We start from the raw sequence: 18,143 nt of genomic DNA, 5'->3' as shown, positions 1-18,143 counted from the left end.
TAGCTAAACTAAAACTCTAATCTAAAACTAAACTAACTAAAACTAAACTAAAAATAAATTCTAATCTCTAAACTATAACTCTAACTAAAACTAAACTCTAAACTCTAAACTACTAAACTAACCAAAAATCTCAACTATAACTCTAACTAAAACTCTTAACTACTAAACTAACTAAAACTTTAAACTAAAACTATACATTAATATAAAACTAAACTAAACTAAAACCAAACTAAGCTACTAAATTCAAACTCTGACTAAAACTCTTTAGCAAAACTGTAGCTAAACTAAAACTCTAACTAAAACTAAACTAACTAAAACTAAACTAAAAAACTAAACTACTAAACTAACTAAAATCTAAACTACTAAACTAAACTAAACTACTAAACTAACTAAAATCTAAACTACTAAACTAAACTAAAAATCTAAACTACTAAACTAACTAAAATCTAAACTACTAAACTAACTAAAATCTAAACTACTAAACTAACTAAAAATTTAAACTACTAAACTAACTAAAGATTCTACACTAAAACTAAACACTAATCTAAAACTAAACTAAATTAAACTGAAAATCTAACTAAAACTCTTTAGCAAAACCGTAGCCGAACTAAAACTCTAATCTAAAACTGAACTAACTAACACTAAACTAAAAACTAAACTACTAAACTAACTAAAATCTAAACTACTAAACTAACTAAATATTCTAAACTAAAAACTAAACACTAAAATAAAACTAAACATTAAACTAAAACTAAACTAAAAATCTAAACTAAACTAAAACTAAACTAAGCTACTAAATTAAAACTCTAACTAAAACTCTTTAGTAAATCTCTAGCTAAACTAAAACTCTTAAATAAAACTCTAAACTACTAAACTAACTAAAATCTAAACTACTAAACTAAACTAAAATTAAACTCAAACTAAACACTAATCTAAAACTAAACTAAATTAAACTGAAAATCTAAATAAAACTCTAAACTAAAACTAAACTAAAAAACTAAACTACTAAACTAAATAAAATCTAAACTACTAAACTAACTAAAAATTCTAAACTAAAACTAAACACTAATCTAAAACTAAACTAAATTAAACTGAAAATCTAACTAAAACTCTAAAATAAAACTAAACGTTAAACTAAAACTAAACTTAACTACTAAACTAAAACTAAACTCTAGCTAAAAACGCTAAACTAAAATAAATTAAACTGAAAATCTAACTAAAACTCTAAAAGAAAACTAAACATTAAACTAAAACTAAACTAAAACTAAACTAAACTGCTAAATTAAAACTCTAACTAAAACTCTTTAGTAAAACTCTAGCTAAACTAAAACTCTAAACTAGAACTAACTAAAACTAAAATAAAAATAAAGGAAATAAATAAACTTAAAATAAACTAAACTCTAAAATAAAAATAAACATTAAACTAAAACTAAACTAAAAATCTAAACTAAACTAAAACTAAACTAAACTGCTAAATTAAAACTCTAACTAAAACTCTTAAGTAAAACTCTAGCTAAACTAAAACTCTAAACTAAAACTAACTAAAACTAAACTAAAAATAAAGGAAATAAATAAACTTAAAATAAACTTAAAATCTAAACTAAAACTCTAAATAAAACTAAACATTAAACTAAAACTAAACTAAAAATCTAAACTAAACTAAAACTAAACTAAACTGTTAAATTAAAACTCTAAATAAAACTCTTTATAAAAACTCTTGCTAAACTAAAACTCTAATCTAAAACTAAGTAAAACTAAACTAAAAATAAAGGTAATAAATAAACTTAAAATAAATTAAAACTCTAAAATAAAACTATACATTAAACTAAAACTAAACTAAAAAAATACAAACTAAACTAAACTAAAACTAAACTAAACTGCTAAATTAAAACTCTAACTAAAACCATTTAGTAAAACTCTAGCTAAACTAAAACTCTAAAATAAAACTAAAGTAACTAAAACTAAACTAAAACTAAACACTAATATAAAACTAAACTAAAATTAAACTAAAACTTAACTAAGCTACTAAATTAAAACTCTAACTAAAACTCTTAAGTAACACTCTAGCTAAACTAAAACTCTAATCTAAAACTAAACTAACTAAAACTAAACTACTAGACTAACTAAAATTCTAAACTAAAACTAAACACTAATCTAAAACTAAACTAAATTAAAGTGCAAATATAACTAAAACTCTAAAATAAAACTAAACATTAAACTAAAACTAAACTAAAAAACTAAACTAAAATAAACTAGAAATAAACTAAACTGCTAAATTAAAACTCTAACTAAAACCCCTTAGTAAAACTCTAGATAAACTAAAACTCTAAAATAAAACTAAAGTAACTAAAACCAAACTAAAACTAAACACTAATCTAAAACTAAACTAAAATTAAACTAAAACTGAACTATACTTCTAAATTAAAACTCTAACTAAAACTCTTAAGTTGCACTCTAGCTAAACTAAAACTCTAATCTAAAACTAAACTAACTAAAACTAAACTACTAGACTAAATAAAATTATAAACTAAAACTAAACACTAATATAAAACTAAACTAAATTAAAGTGCAAATATAAATAAAACTCTAAAATAAAACTAAACATTAAACTAAAACTAAAATAAAAAACTAAACTAAACTAAACTAAAACTAAACTAAGATTCTAAATTAAAACTCTAACTAAAACTATTTATCAAAACTGTAGCTAAACTATAACTCTAATCTAAAACTAAACTAACTAACACTAAACTAAAAAACTAAACTACTAGACTAACTAAAATCTAAACTATTAAACTAACTAAAATCTAAACCAAAAACTAAACACTAATCTAAAACTAAAATAAATTAAACTGAAAATCTAACTAAAACTCTAAAAGAAAACTAAACATTAAACTAAAACTAAACTAAAAATCTAAACTAATAAACTAACTAAGATCTAAACTTTTAAACTAACTAAAATTCTAAACTAAAACTAAACACTAATCTAAAACTAAATAAATTAAACTGAAAATCTAACTAAAACTCTAAAAGAAAACTAAACATTAAACTAAAACTAACTAAAACTAAACTAAAAATAAAGGTAATAAATAAACTTAAAATAAAGTAAAACTCTAAAATAAAACTAAACATTAAACTAAAACTAAACTAAAAATATAAACTAAACTAAACTAAAACTAAACTAAACTGCTAAATTAAAACTCTAACTAAAACTCTTTAGTAAAACTCTAGTTAAACTAAAACTCTAAACTAAAACTAAATTAACTAAAACTAAACTAAAAATAAAGGTAATAAATAAAATTAAAATAAAATAAAACACTAAAATAAAACTAAACATTAAACTAAAACTAAACTAAAAATCTAAACTAAACTAAAACTAAACTAAACTGCTAAATTAAAACTCTAACTAAAACTCTTTAGTAAAACTCTAGCTAAACTAAAACTCTAATCTAAAACTAACTAAAACTAAACTAAAAATAAAGGAAATAAATAAACTTAAAATAAACTTAAAATCTAAACTAAAACTCTAAATAAAACTAAACATTAAACTAAAACTAAACTAAAAATCTAAACTAAACTAAAACTAAACTAAACTGCTAAATTAAAAATCTAAATAAAACTCTTTAGTAAAACTCTAGATAAACTAAAACTATAATCTAAAACTAAATAAAAATAAACTAAAAATAAATGTAATAAATAAAATTAAAATAAACTAAAACTCTAAAATAAAACTAAACATTAAAATAAAACTAAACTAAAATCTAAACTAAACTAAACTAAAACTAAACTAAACTGCTAAATTAAAACTCTAACTAAAACCATTTAGTAAAACTCTAGCTAAACTAAAACTCTAAACTAAAACTAAAGTAACTAAAACTAAACTAAAACTAAACACTAATCTAAAACTAAACTAAAATTAAACTAAAACTGAACTAATCTACTAAATTAAAACTCTAAATAAAACTCTTAAGTAGCACTCTAGCTAAACTAAAACTCTAATCTAAAACTAAACTAACTAAAACTAAACTACTAGACTAACTAAAATTCTAAACTAAAACTAAACACTAATCTAAAACTAAACTAAATTAAAGTGCAAATGTAACTAAAACTCTAAAATAAAACTAAACATTAAACTAAAACTAAACTAAAAAACTAAACTAAACTAAAATAGAACTAAACTAAACTGCTAAATTAAAACTCTAACTAAAACCATTTAGTAAAACTCTAGCTAAAATAAAACTCTAAAATAAAACTAAATTAACTAAAACTAAACTAAAACTAAACACTAATCTAAAACTAAACTAAAATTAAACTAAAACTGAACTATACTTCTAAATTAAAACTCTAACTAAAACTCTTAAGTTGCACTCTAGCTAAACTAAAACTCTAATCTAAGACTAAACTAACTAAAACTAAACTACTAGACTAACTAAAATTCTAAACTAAAACTAAACACTAATCTAAAACTAAACTAAATTAAAGTGCAAATTTAACTAAAACTATAAAATAAAAATAAACATTAAACTAAAACTAAACTAAAAACTAAACTAAAACTAAACTAAGATGCTAAATTAAAACTCTAACTAAAACTCTTTATCAAAACTGTAGCTAAACTAAAACTCTAATCTAAAACTAAACTAACTAACACTAAACTAAAAAACTAAACTACTAAACTAAATAAAATCTAAACTATTAAACTAAATAAAAATTCTAAACCAAAAACTAAACACTAATCTAAAACTAAAATAAATTAAACTGAAAATCTAACTAAAACTCTAAAAGAAAAATAAACATAAAACTAAAACTAAACTAAAATTCTAAACTACTAAACTAACTAAGATCTAAACTTTTAAACTAACTAAAATTCTAAACTAAAACTAAACACTAATCTAAAACTAAATAAATTAAACTGAAAATCTAACTAAAACTCTAAAAGAAAACTAAACATTAAACTAAAACTAACTAAAACTAAACTAAAAATAAATGTAATAAATAAACTTAAAATAAAGTAAAACTCTAAAATAAAACTAAACATTAAACTAAAACTAAACTAAAAATATAAACTAAACTAAACTAAAACTAAACTAAACTGCTAAATTAAAACTCTAACTAAAACTCTTTAGTAAAACTCTAGCTAAACTAAAACTCTAAACTAAAACTAAAGTAACTAAAACTAAACTAAAAATAAAGGTAATAAATAAACTTAAAATAAACTAAAACTCTAAAATAAAACTAAACATTAAACTAAAACTAAACTAAAAATCTAAACTAAACTAAACTAAAACTAAACTAAACTGCTAAATTACAACTCTAACTAAAACTCTTTAGTAAAACTCTAGCTAAACTAAAACTCGAATCTAAAACTAACTAAAACTAAACTAAAAATAAAGGTAATAAATAAACTTAAAATAAACCAAAACTCTAAAATAAAACTAAACATTAAACTAAAACTAAACTAAAAATCTAAACTAAACTAAAACTAAACTAAATTGCTAAATTAAAACTCTAACTAAAACTCTTTCGCAAGACTCTAGCTAAACTAAAACTAATCTAAAACTAACTAAAACTAAACTAAAAATAAAGGTAATAAATAAACTTAAAATAAACTAAAACTCTAAAATAAAACTAAACATTAAACTAAAACTAAACTAAAAATCTAAACTAAACTAAACCAAACTAAAATCTAAACTACTAAACTAACTAAAAATTCTAAACTAAAAACTAAACACTAATCTAAAACTAAAATAAATTAAACTGAAAATGTAACTAAAACTCTAAAAGAAAACTAAACATTAAACTAAAACTAAACTAAAAATCTAAACTACTAAACTAACTAAGATCTAAACTTTTAAACTAACTAAAATTCTAAACTAAAACTAAACACTAATCTAAAACTAAATAAATTAAACTGAAAATCTAACTAAAACTCTAAAAGAAAACTAAACTATAAACTAAAACTAAACTACTAAACTAACTAAGATCTAAACTTTTAAACTAACTAAAATTCTAAACTAAAACTAAACACTAATCTAAAACTAAAATAAATTAAACTGAAAATCTAAGCTAGCCCAACCTGCAATCCTCTTTTTCTCCTATTTCCGCCCCCCCCCTGAGGGCCTTAGATGTAGTTGTAACCGACTCGCTGATTGACTGTGAAGGGATATGTATCCGACTCTCTGATTGGCTGAGAAGGAAACACGTAATCTAACTGTTTCCTGGAAACTCATAACATTCGCCTCGAGCGTGCCCAGAACAACAACAACAACAAGATCTTGAAGGAAGTGTCATTGACCCTGTAGACTCAATAATCCATCAAAGTGAGAAAGTTCCTGTTTTTCCATTCTCACTGACAAAAACCATAAAACAGACATGAACTGCTGTTGACATCCATGAAAAACATCAAATTAATTGACCAACACACATAACCGTCTAAGAAACAACCATCAATGTGAGAAAATTCCTGTTTTTTCAAGTAAGAAAAATACTGTTTTTCCATTCTCACTGACAAAAACCATAAAAACAGACATAAATTGATGTTGACATTCATGAAAAACATCAAATAAATTGACCAACACACATAACCGTCCAAGAAAACATCCATAAATGTGACAAAATTCCAGTTTTTTCATTCTCACTGACAAAAACCATAAAAACAGACATAAATAACTGTTGACATCCATGAAAAACATCAAATAAATTGACCAACATACATAACCGTCCAAGAAAACATCCAAAAATGTGACAAAATTCCTGTTTTTTCATTCTCCCTGACAAAAACCATAAAAACAGGCATAAATTACTGTTGACATCCATGAAAAACATCAAATAAATTGACCAACACACATAACCATCAAAAAAACATCCATAAATGTGACAAAATTCCTGTTTTTTCATTCTCACTGACAAAAACCATAAAAACAGACATAAATTATGTAAAAAAAAGTGTCCGGATCGGGATTCGAAGGGGTATTGTGGGCGTCGGAGCTCATGAGGCATCTCTACTCTCGGCTTCAAGTGTTTTAACTTCAGCTCTAAGATTTATCTTCTTATTCCTCCAGACTCTTTTCAATATATTATTTATCGCTGTTAATTCTGGTCGTGGTGACTTGGTCTTCTTAACTTTATTTTGGAACCTACTCTCAAACTCTGAACTGTCAAAGCCTTGAAAAGCTAATTATTTTCATTAATATCTTTTACTTGGGATGAAAATAACAAGTTTTAATGAAAAGAAATTACCCTTAAGTAGAAGTATGTGTCAAGTGCTAACAGAGATATATTTATGATAAGACCCGAAGTGAGAATTAGTGCTTTTCTGCCAAGACTGTCAATGAAGATTGATACTATCAACACTGCCACTACCAAATACACTGCAAGTATTATTGTAGCAATCCCCACATCTATTGGGTTGTTTCCTTCTAGAATGGTAGCCTGAAAAATATATTAAAGCAATTTTTTTCATTTGGAAATTGCTACTTATGTGCGAACCAAAAAGGTGAAAAACCTCTGCGTGCATTTTGATAAAAAAAGTAAATTTGAAACCTCTCTTTCAGTACTACTCCTGAAATTTTACAGATGAAAACTTCGAAATTGAACTCTAATATAATTTAACATAGAAACACGATAAATAATATTGAGAAAATAATATAAATAATACGAGATAAATAATATAAATAATATAAAAAAAATATGTTATTTATAAATAATATAAATAATAACGATAAATAATATGAGAGGTTAAAATAGCACTTTAGGGGCTCAGAACCAAAATGATAATTTCAAATACAGGATAAATCGAAAGATTAATCTTATATTAAGTTGTTCTAGTTACGTGATTGGGACTAAAAAAAAAATACAAGACAAGGAGTGACCATAAAATTTAAGACAAAATATGATCAGTAAATGAAAAGTAAGTATATGACTATAATTAAGTAAATGATAATAACAATGATAAAAAAAAGCCTTGATTAAAACCTGAGACGCAATCATGGCTGGCTTTTTATAGAGGTGATAATTAGTTGCGATCCTTTTGCAGTTACCTGTATGCACCTTCCTATATTAGGGCTGGGGAAACTTATTCACGGAAATTAGGGAGGGGGCAAAATTTTCTGAAATCTAGGAGGGACAATTTTTTTAGTAAATTTAAATTTTTCAGCAAAATTGCCAAAAAAAGTCTTTATCAAAATCTAGGGTGAGCAAAAATATTGTAGGGCAATTGTCCTCAAACTGACAAAAACGGAAGGAAAGAATTATTACTTCACAGCCTATTTAACATGTATAAAACAACTAGTACAAATACACCAACTAATTATGTTTCCCTATGATTCTAGGATTATAGAAAACTACAATCCAGATTAGAAATCAAGCAGGGCTTAAACTATCCCAGAATTTTCGGGGATTTCCCCAAAAATCTACGTGTCACCCCCAACAAAAGTTGGTTCCCCGAATCCCCAAAAATCATCCAATCTCGGTGCCACCCCTATTCATTTATCACTGGTGACTATCGTGGGAGGCGGGCTAGATACCCTCCAATATTTTTGGTCATATAAAAAGGTTACTAGACCTTTTGATTTCCGATCAAATGAGCCCTCTCCCGATCTTTTGCGATCGCTGGTTCAGTTTGATTACTCCTGGAGAGAGAAAAAAAAAACACAAACAAACACGCATCTGTGATATATCTTCTGACGCAAAATACAAAATTCCACATTTTTGTACATAGAAGCTTGAAACTTCTACAGTAGGGTTCTCTGGTATTCTTAATCTGATGGAATGATTTCCATTATGATCACTTGATATTTTCGGGGTGTTTCCCCCCTTTTTCAAAAATTTGGCAAGTTTTCTCAGGCTCATAGCATCTGATGGGTACCATTAAATTTGATGAATTCTAAATATTTTGAATCAGCATCAGTAGAGGAGGGGGTACCAGCCCCACGGGGACTCCTTATATGGGCATAGAATACTCCCACGGGGACTCCTTATAAGGGCATAGCCTCCCTAGGGAGAAAGATTACGTAATCGGTCAATGACCTCTTTTTCCAAGGTCGATTTATTTGATGTTTCTATGTGTAATAACTCCGGGACGAAGGTTGCACATGCGCATTGAATTCTAACGGGAACAATGTTATTGATCTAGGACTCGAGGGGGAAGTGGATTTCCAAGAACTTGATTGCGTAATCAAAGTGTGTCAACAACAACAACAACATCGACCTTGACATTTGCTGAGAGCGTGCACTTACAACAACAACAACATCGACCTTGGAACACCTGTGCTGTCGACCTCAATTCACCTATCGTGAATCAATAATTCCCCTTAGAAACAACAAATTAATTTCCCCTTTCTTGACAGATCAATCAATCAATGACATCATCTGTCAGACTTTAAAAATTTTCGCCTAGAAACATTTCTCCAGGAATAGATCCAAATCATTAATGTCTTTGCCTCGGGAACAGTTCTACTGGTCGAACTCCAAAAGATATTAATAACCACAGGCCATGGGAACAATTCTCCAAGAAAGATCTTAGCGATGAATTGTTTTAGCGCGCGAAAAGGTTTCTTATTAATTTGAAATGCATTAGCGCAGAGATGTCAATAACAAAGGAACACACTGAATTTACGTTTAGGGATTATTTGGGCGAAACCGTTTTAGACAGGTTATGGAACTATTTCGGCGAAACAGATAGAGACATTTTAAAAGAAGATTTTTGAAGATATTTTAGAAGAGAATTTAATGGTGAAACTCTGTGGTCGTTATAATACACAAGTTTCATTTGAACAGTGTTGTGAGGTCCTCTAACCCAACCCCAAAGGGTTCCAATCCTCCTACCCAACCCCGAAGGAAACCCCCGGTCCTCAAAGGCCCCCCAAGCTCCCAAAGGATCACCGTCGCCCCCAAAGGCCCACCCAGATCCCCAAAGGCCATCCCCGGGCCCCACAAAGGAATTATTTACTGACCTTCTGACCTTGAGTTGTTGTGATTTTAAAAGTTCTGCTTTTGTTTTCTAAAATCATGGCCTAAAATGCCTCAAACTGTTTCACCCAAAGAGACACATACACAGAGACACACACACAGAGACACAAACAGAGACAAACACACAGAGACACACACACAGAGACACACACACAGAGACACACTCACAGAGAGACTCACACAGAGACACACACACAGATACACACACACAGAGAGACACTCACAGACACACACACACACAGACACACACACAGAGAGACACACACAGAGAGACATAAACAGAGACACACACACAGAGACACACACACAGAGACAAACACACAGAGACACACACACAGACACACACACACAGAGACACAAACACAGAGACACACACACACAGAGACACAAACACACAGAGACACAAACACAGAGACACACACACACAGAGACACACACACAGAGACACACACACAGAGACACACACACACACAGACACACAGACACAGACACAAAAACAGACACACACCCACACAGACACAGACACACAGAGACACACACACAGAGACACACACACACAGAGACACACACACACAGAGACACACACACAAACACACAGACACACACACAGACACACACACACACAGACACACACACACACAGAGACACAGACACAGAGACACACACACAGAGACACACACACACAGAGACACACACACACACAGACACACACACACAGAGACACACACACAAACAGACACACACACACAGACACACACACACAGAGAGAGAGACACACAAAGAGACAAACACACAGACACACACACACACAGACACAACACAGACACACACAATCAGAGACACACACACAGAGACACAAACACACACACACAGACACACACACAGACACACACAGAGACACACACACACAGACATAATCACAGACAGACACAGAGACACACACAAACACACACACACACAGACACACACACACACACACAGACACACACACACACACACACACACAGAGACACACACAGACACAAACACACAGAGACACACACACACACAGAGACACAGACACAAAGAGATACAAACACATAGACAAAAAAACAGAGACAAAAACACACAGACACACACACAGAGACACACACACAGAGACACACACACAGAGACACAAACACAGAGACACACACACAGAGACACTCATACAGAGAGACACACACATAGACCTACACACAGAGACACACACACAGAGACACACACACAGAGTCACACACACAGATACACACACACAGATACACACACACAGACACAGACACACACACAGAGACACATACAGAGAGACACAAACACAGAGACAAACAAACAGAGACACACACACACAGACACACACACAGAGACACACACAAAGAGACACACACAAAGAGACACACACAAAGAGAAACACACACAGAGACACACACACAGAGACACACACAGCCAGAAACAAAAACGTTGACAAACACCCACATAGAACACCACAGAGACAAAAACAGGCACTCACAAACTCAGAGACTAACACACAGAGACACACACACAGAGACACACACACAGAGACACTAAGAGACAGACACACACACAGAAACACACAGAAACACACACAATCAGAGAGAGGCAAACACACAGAGACACACACACACAGCGAGACACACAGACACACACAGATAGACACAGACAGACACACAGACACACACACAGAGACACTCACACAGAGACAAACACACAGAGACACACACACAGACACACAGACACACAGAGACACACACACACAGAGACACACACACACAGAGACATACACACAGAGACACACACACAGAGAGACACACACACACAGAAACACACACACACGGAGACACACACACAGAGACACACACACAGACACACACACACAGAGACAAACACACAGAAACACACACACACATAGACACACACACAGAGACACAAACACAGAGACACACACACAGAGACACACACACAGAGAGACAGACACAGAGACACACACACACAGAGACACACACACAGAGACACACATACAGAGACACACACACAGAGACACATACACAGAGACACACATACAGAGACACAGATACAGAGAGACAGACACAGAGACACACACCCACAGACACACACACAGAGACACACAGACCGACACACCAAGACAGACACAAACCCTGACACACACACAGACAAAAACACACATACACACCAACACACGGAGACACACACACACACACACACAGATACACACACACACAGAGAGACACACACACAGAGACACAGACACAGAGACACACAAAGACACACACACACTGAGACACACACAGACAGACACACACACAGACACACACACAGACACACAAAGAGACACACACACAAACAGACACACACACACAGACAGTCAGAAACAGACACACACACACACACAGAGACACACACACAGAGACACACACAGAGAGACAGACCGACACACACACACACAGAGACACACACACAGACACACACACACACACAAAGACAAAAACAGACACACACATAGAGACACACACACAGAGACACAGATACAGAGACACACACACACACACACACACACACACACACACACACACACACAGAGACAAAGACAAACAGACACACACACAGACACACACACACACAGACACACACACAGACACACACACACAGACACAACCACTCACACACACACTGTCAGACACACACCCACACACACACACAGACCCAGACAAACAAACAGAGACACTCATACATAGAAACTCACACAGAGACACACAGAGACACTCACACAGACACACACACTCACAGACACACACACAGAGACACACACACACAGAAACACACACAGAGACACACACACAGAGACACACACAGACAGACAATCACACACAGAGAGACACACACAGACAAAAACACACACACACACACAAACAGAGAAACACACACACAGACACACAAACACAGACACACACACACACAGACACACACACAGAGACACACACACACAGAGACACACACAGAGACACACCCACACAGAAACACACACAGAGACACACACATAGAGACACAGATACAGAGACACAGACACAGAGACACACACACACAGAGACACACACACAGAGACACACACACAGAGACACACACAGAGACACACAACACAGAGACACATACACAGAGACACACACACAGAGACCAACACAAAGAGACCCAAACACAGACACACACACACACAGACACACAGACAGAGACACACACACACAGACACACACACAGAGACACACACAGACACACACACACAGACACACACACAGAGACACACACACAGAGACACACACACAGAGACACACACACACACACACACACACAGACACACACACACACACACACAAACACACACACACACACACACACACAGACACGCACACAGAGACACACACACAGAGACACACAAACAGAGACACACACGCATAGACACACACACACAGAGACACACACACAGAGACACACAAACAGAGACACACACACAGAGACAGACAGAGAGAGACACACAGACACACACACCGAGACACACAAACACACACAGACACACAGTGAGAGACAGAAACAGAGACACACACACAGACAGAGACAAACAGAGACACACACACAGAGACACACACACACAGACACCAACTCAGTTTGAGCCAGACATACAGACACACACAGAGAGACATACACACAGAGACACACATACAGAGACACACACACAGAGACACACACACAGAGACACACAGAGACACACACACAGACACACACACACACAGACACACACACACAGACACACACACAGAGACACACACACACACACACAAACACATAGACACACACACAGAGACACAAACACAGAGACACACACACAGAGACACACACACAGAGACACACACACAGAGACACACACACACAGACACAAACACACAGAGACACACACACAGAGACTCACACACAGAGAGACAGACACAGAGACACACACACACAGAGACACACACACAGAGACACACACACAGAGACACACACACAGAGACACACACACAGAGACACACACACAGAGACACACACACAGAGACACACACACAGAGACACACTTGTTCCTTTAGTACCTACGCAATTAGGCTTAAATGAAGATATTTATGCAGAGTTTCAACTATCTATGGCTAAGTTTGCTAAAGACAAGCTATTTTTTTGTGAAAACACACACAATCAGAGAAAAAGTTTAATGTTCCTTTAGTACCTACACAATTAGACTAAAAATGAAGATATTTATGCAGAGTTTCAACTAACTATGGCTAAGTTTACTAAAGACAAGCTATTTTCTGGCGAAAACACACAAACTCAGAAAAATGTTCAATTTTCCTTTAGTACCTACGCAATTAGGCTTAAATGAAGATATTTATGCAGAGTTTCAACTAGCTATGGCTAAGTTTGCTAAAGACAAGCTATTTTCTTGTGAAAACAGACAAAATCAGAAAAATGATCAATGTTCCCTTAGTACCTACGCAATTAGACTAAAAATGAAGATATTTATGCAGAGTTTCAACTATCTATGGCTAAGTTTGCTAAAGACAAGCTATTTTCTTGTGAAAACACACAAAATCAGAAAAAATGATCAATGTTCCCTTAGTACCTACGCAATTAGACTAAAAATGAAGATATCTATGCAGAGTTTCAACTAGCTATGACTAAGTTTGCTAAAGACAAGCTATTTTCTTGTGAAAACACACAAAATCAGAAAAAATGATCAATGTTCCCTTATTACCTACGCCATTAGACTAAAAATGAAGATATTTATGCAGAGTTTCAACTAGCTATGGCTAAGTTTGCTAAAGACAAGCTATTTTCTTGTGAAAACACACAAAATCAGAAAAAATGATCAATGTTCCTTTAGTACTTACGCAATTAGACTAAAAATGAAGATATATATGCAGAGTTTCAACTAGCTATGGCTAAGTTTGCTAAAGACAAGCTATTTTCTTGCGAAAACATACAAAATCAGAAAAAATGTTCAATGTTCCTTTAGTACCTACACAATTAGACTAAAAATGAAGATATTTATGCAGAGTTTCAACTAGCTATGGCTAAGTTTGCTAGAGACAAGCTATTTTCTTTTGAAAACACACAAAATCAGAAAAAATGATCAATGTTCCTTTAGTACCTACGCATTTAGACTAAAAATGAAGATATCTATGCAGAGTTTCAACTAACTATGGCTAAGTTTGCTAAAGACAAGCTATTTTCATGTGAAAACACACAAAATCAGAAAAAATGTTCAATGTTCCTTTAGTACCTACGCAATTAGACTAAAAATGAATATATTTATGCAGAGTTTAAAATAGCTATGGATAAGTTTGCTAAAGACAAGCTATTTTCTTGCGAAAACACACAAAATAAGAAAAAATGATAAATGTACATTTATTACCAACGATTTGAGGCAAAAAGTATTGTTTTTATTCGGAGTTTCAACGAGATATGTTTTATTTTAATCTTGATGAGATGTTTTCATGCTAAAACACACACAATCAGAAAAAAAAATATTAAAAGTTTCTTTAGTAAATACACACATATTAGCAAATGTATAGATTTATGCAGAGTTTCAACTAGCTATGGCTAAGTTTGCTAAAGACAAGCTATTTTCTTGCGAAAACACACAAAATCAGAAAAAATATTGTTAGGTTAGATTAAGTTAGATTAGGTTAGGTTAGCCTACGTACGCGCGCATATGGGTTAGGTTAGGTTGGATTAAGTTAGGTTAGGTTAAGTTAGGTTAGGCTAGATTAAGTTAGGTTAGGTTAAGTTAGGTTAGGATAGGTTAGATTAAGTTAGGTTAGGCTAAGTTAGGTTAGGCTAGGTTAGCCTACGTACGCGCGCGTACGTAGGCTAACCTAGCCTAACCTAACTTAGCCTAACCTAACTTAATCTAACCTATCCTAACCTAACCTAACCTAACTTAATCTAACCTAACCTAACTTAACCTAACTTAATCCAACCTAACCTAACCTATATGCGCGCGTACGTAGGCTAACCTAGCCTAACCTAACTTAACCTAACCTAACAATATTTTTTCTGATTTTGTGTGTTTTCGCAAGAAAATAGCTTGTCTTTAGCAAACTTAGCCATAGCTAGTTGAAACTCTGCATATATATCATCATTTCAGCCTAATTGCGTAGGTACTAGAGGAGCATTGAACATTTTTTTTTATGAGTGTGTGTGTTTTTGCAAGAAAATAGCTTGTCTTTAGCAAACTTAGCCATAGCTAGTTGAAACTCTGCATAAATATCTTCATTTAAGCCTAATTTTGTAGGTACTAAAGGAACATTGAACATTTTTTCTGATTTTGTGTGTTTTCGCAAGAAAATAGCTTGTCTTTAGTAAACTTAGCCATAGCTAGTTGAAACTCTGCATAAATATCTTCATTTTTAGTCTAATTGTGTAGGTACTAATGGAACATTGAACATTTTTTCCGATTTTGTGTGTTTTCCTAAGAAAATAGCTTGTCTTTAGCAAACTTAGCCATAGCTAGTTGAAACTCTGCATAGATATCTTCATTTTTAGTCTAATTGCGTAGGTAGCCTACTAAAGGAACATTGAACATTTTTTCTGATTTTGTGTGTTTTCACAAGAAAATAGCTTGTCTCTAGCAAACTTAGCCATAGCTAGTTGAAACTCTGCATAAATATCTTCATTTTTAGTCTAATTGTGTAGGTACTAAAGGAACATTGAACATTTTTTCTGATTTTGTATGTTTTCGCAAGAAAATAGTTTGTCTTTAGCAAACTTAGCCATAGCTAGTTGAAACTCTGCATAGATATCTTCATTTTTAGTCTAATTGCGTAGGTACTAAAGGAACATTGATCATTTCTTCTGATTTTGTGGGTTTTCACAAGAAAATAGCTTGTCTTTAGCAAACTTAGCCATAGCTAGTTGAAACTCTGCATAAATATCTTCATTTTTAGTCTAATTGTGTAGGTACTACAGGAACATTGATCATTTTTTCTGATTTTGTGTGTTTTCACAAGAAAATAGCTTGTCTTTAGCAAACTTAGCCATAGCTAGTTGAAACTCTGCATAGATATCTTCATTTTTAGTCTAATTGCGTAGGTACTAAAGGAACATTGATCATTTTTTCTGATGTTGTGTGTTTTCACAAGAAAATAGCTTGTCTTTAGCAAACTTAGCCATAGCTAGTTGAAACTCTGCATAAATATCTTCATTTTTAGTCTAATTGCGTAGGTACTAAAGGAACATTGAACATTTCTTCTGATTTTGTGTGTTTTCGCAAGAAAATAGCTTGTTTTTAGCAAACTTAGCCATAGCTAGTTGAAACACTGCATAAATATCTTCATTTAAGCCTAATTGCGTAGGTACTAAAGGAACATTGAACATTTTTTCTGTTTTTGCGTGTTTTCGCAAGAAAATAGCTTGTCTTTAGTAAACTTAGCCATAGTTAGTTGAAACTCTGCATAAATATCTTCATTTTTAGTCTAATTGTGTAGGTACTAAAGGAACATTGAACATTTTTTCTGATTTTGTGTGTTTTCACAAGAAAATAGCTTGTCTTTAGCAAACTTAGCCAGAGCTAGTTGAAACTCTGCATAAATATCTTCATTTAAGCCTAATTGCGTAGGTACTAAAGGAACATGTGTGTCTCTGTGTGTGTGTCTCTGTGGGTGTGTGTCTCTGTGTCTGTGTCTCTGTGTGTGTGTCTCTGTGTGTTTGTGTGTCTGTGTGTGTGTCTCTGTGTGTGTGTTTGTGTGTGTGTGTCTATCTGTGTGTGTCTCTGTGTCTGTGTCTCTGTGTCTGTGTCTCTGTGTGTGTGTCTCTGTGTGTGTGTGTCTCTGTGTGTGTGTCTCTGTGTGTGTGTCTCTGTGTGTGTGTCTCTGTGTGTGTGTCTCTGTGTGTGTGTGTGTGTGTGTGTGTCTCTGTTTTTTTGTCTTTTTGTCTGTGTGTGTGTGTCTGTGTGTGTGTGTGTGTGTGTGTGTGTGTCTGTGTGTGTTTGTCTGTGTGTGTGTGTCTCTGTATGTGTTTCTCTGTATGTGTGTCTGTGTGTGTGTGTCTCTGTGTGTGTGTCTGTGTGTGTGTGTGTCTGTGTGTGTGTGTCTCTGTATGTGTGTGTC

The 18,143-nt window shown here is 32.7% G+C and overlaps 1 pseudogene across 1 annotated transcript in view; it reads right to left on the bottom strand.

The window, feature by feature from the left end:
* Window positions 1–18,143, bottom strand: part of LOC148938340 (facilitated trehalose transporter Tret1-like) — a 116,892-nt pseudogene that overhangs the window by 24,594 nt on the left and 74,155 nt on the right. Inside the window, exon 2 of the transcript XR_016143707.1 lies at window positions 7,234–7,425. The product of XR_016143707.1 is annotated as a facilitated trehalose transporter Tret1-like (transcript). The remainder of the gene's footprint in view (window positions 1–7,233; window positions 7,426–18,143) is intronic.

Source organism: Artemia sp. Qi Xiang Cuo, unplaced genomic scaffold (assembly GCF_049724085.1).
Source record: "Artemia sp. Qi Xiang Cuo unplaced genomic scaffold, ASM4972408v1 HiC_scaffold_3386, whole genome shotgun sequence".
In the NCBI taxonomy this organism is placed as follows: domain Eukaryota; kingdom Metazoa; phylum Arthropoda; class Branchiopoda; order Anostraca; family Artemiidae; genus Artemia; species Artemia sp. Qi Xiang Cuo.
Note: the sequence above shows the minus strand (reverse complement) of the source record. Positions and strands in the feature narration are given on the sequence as shown.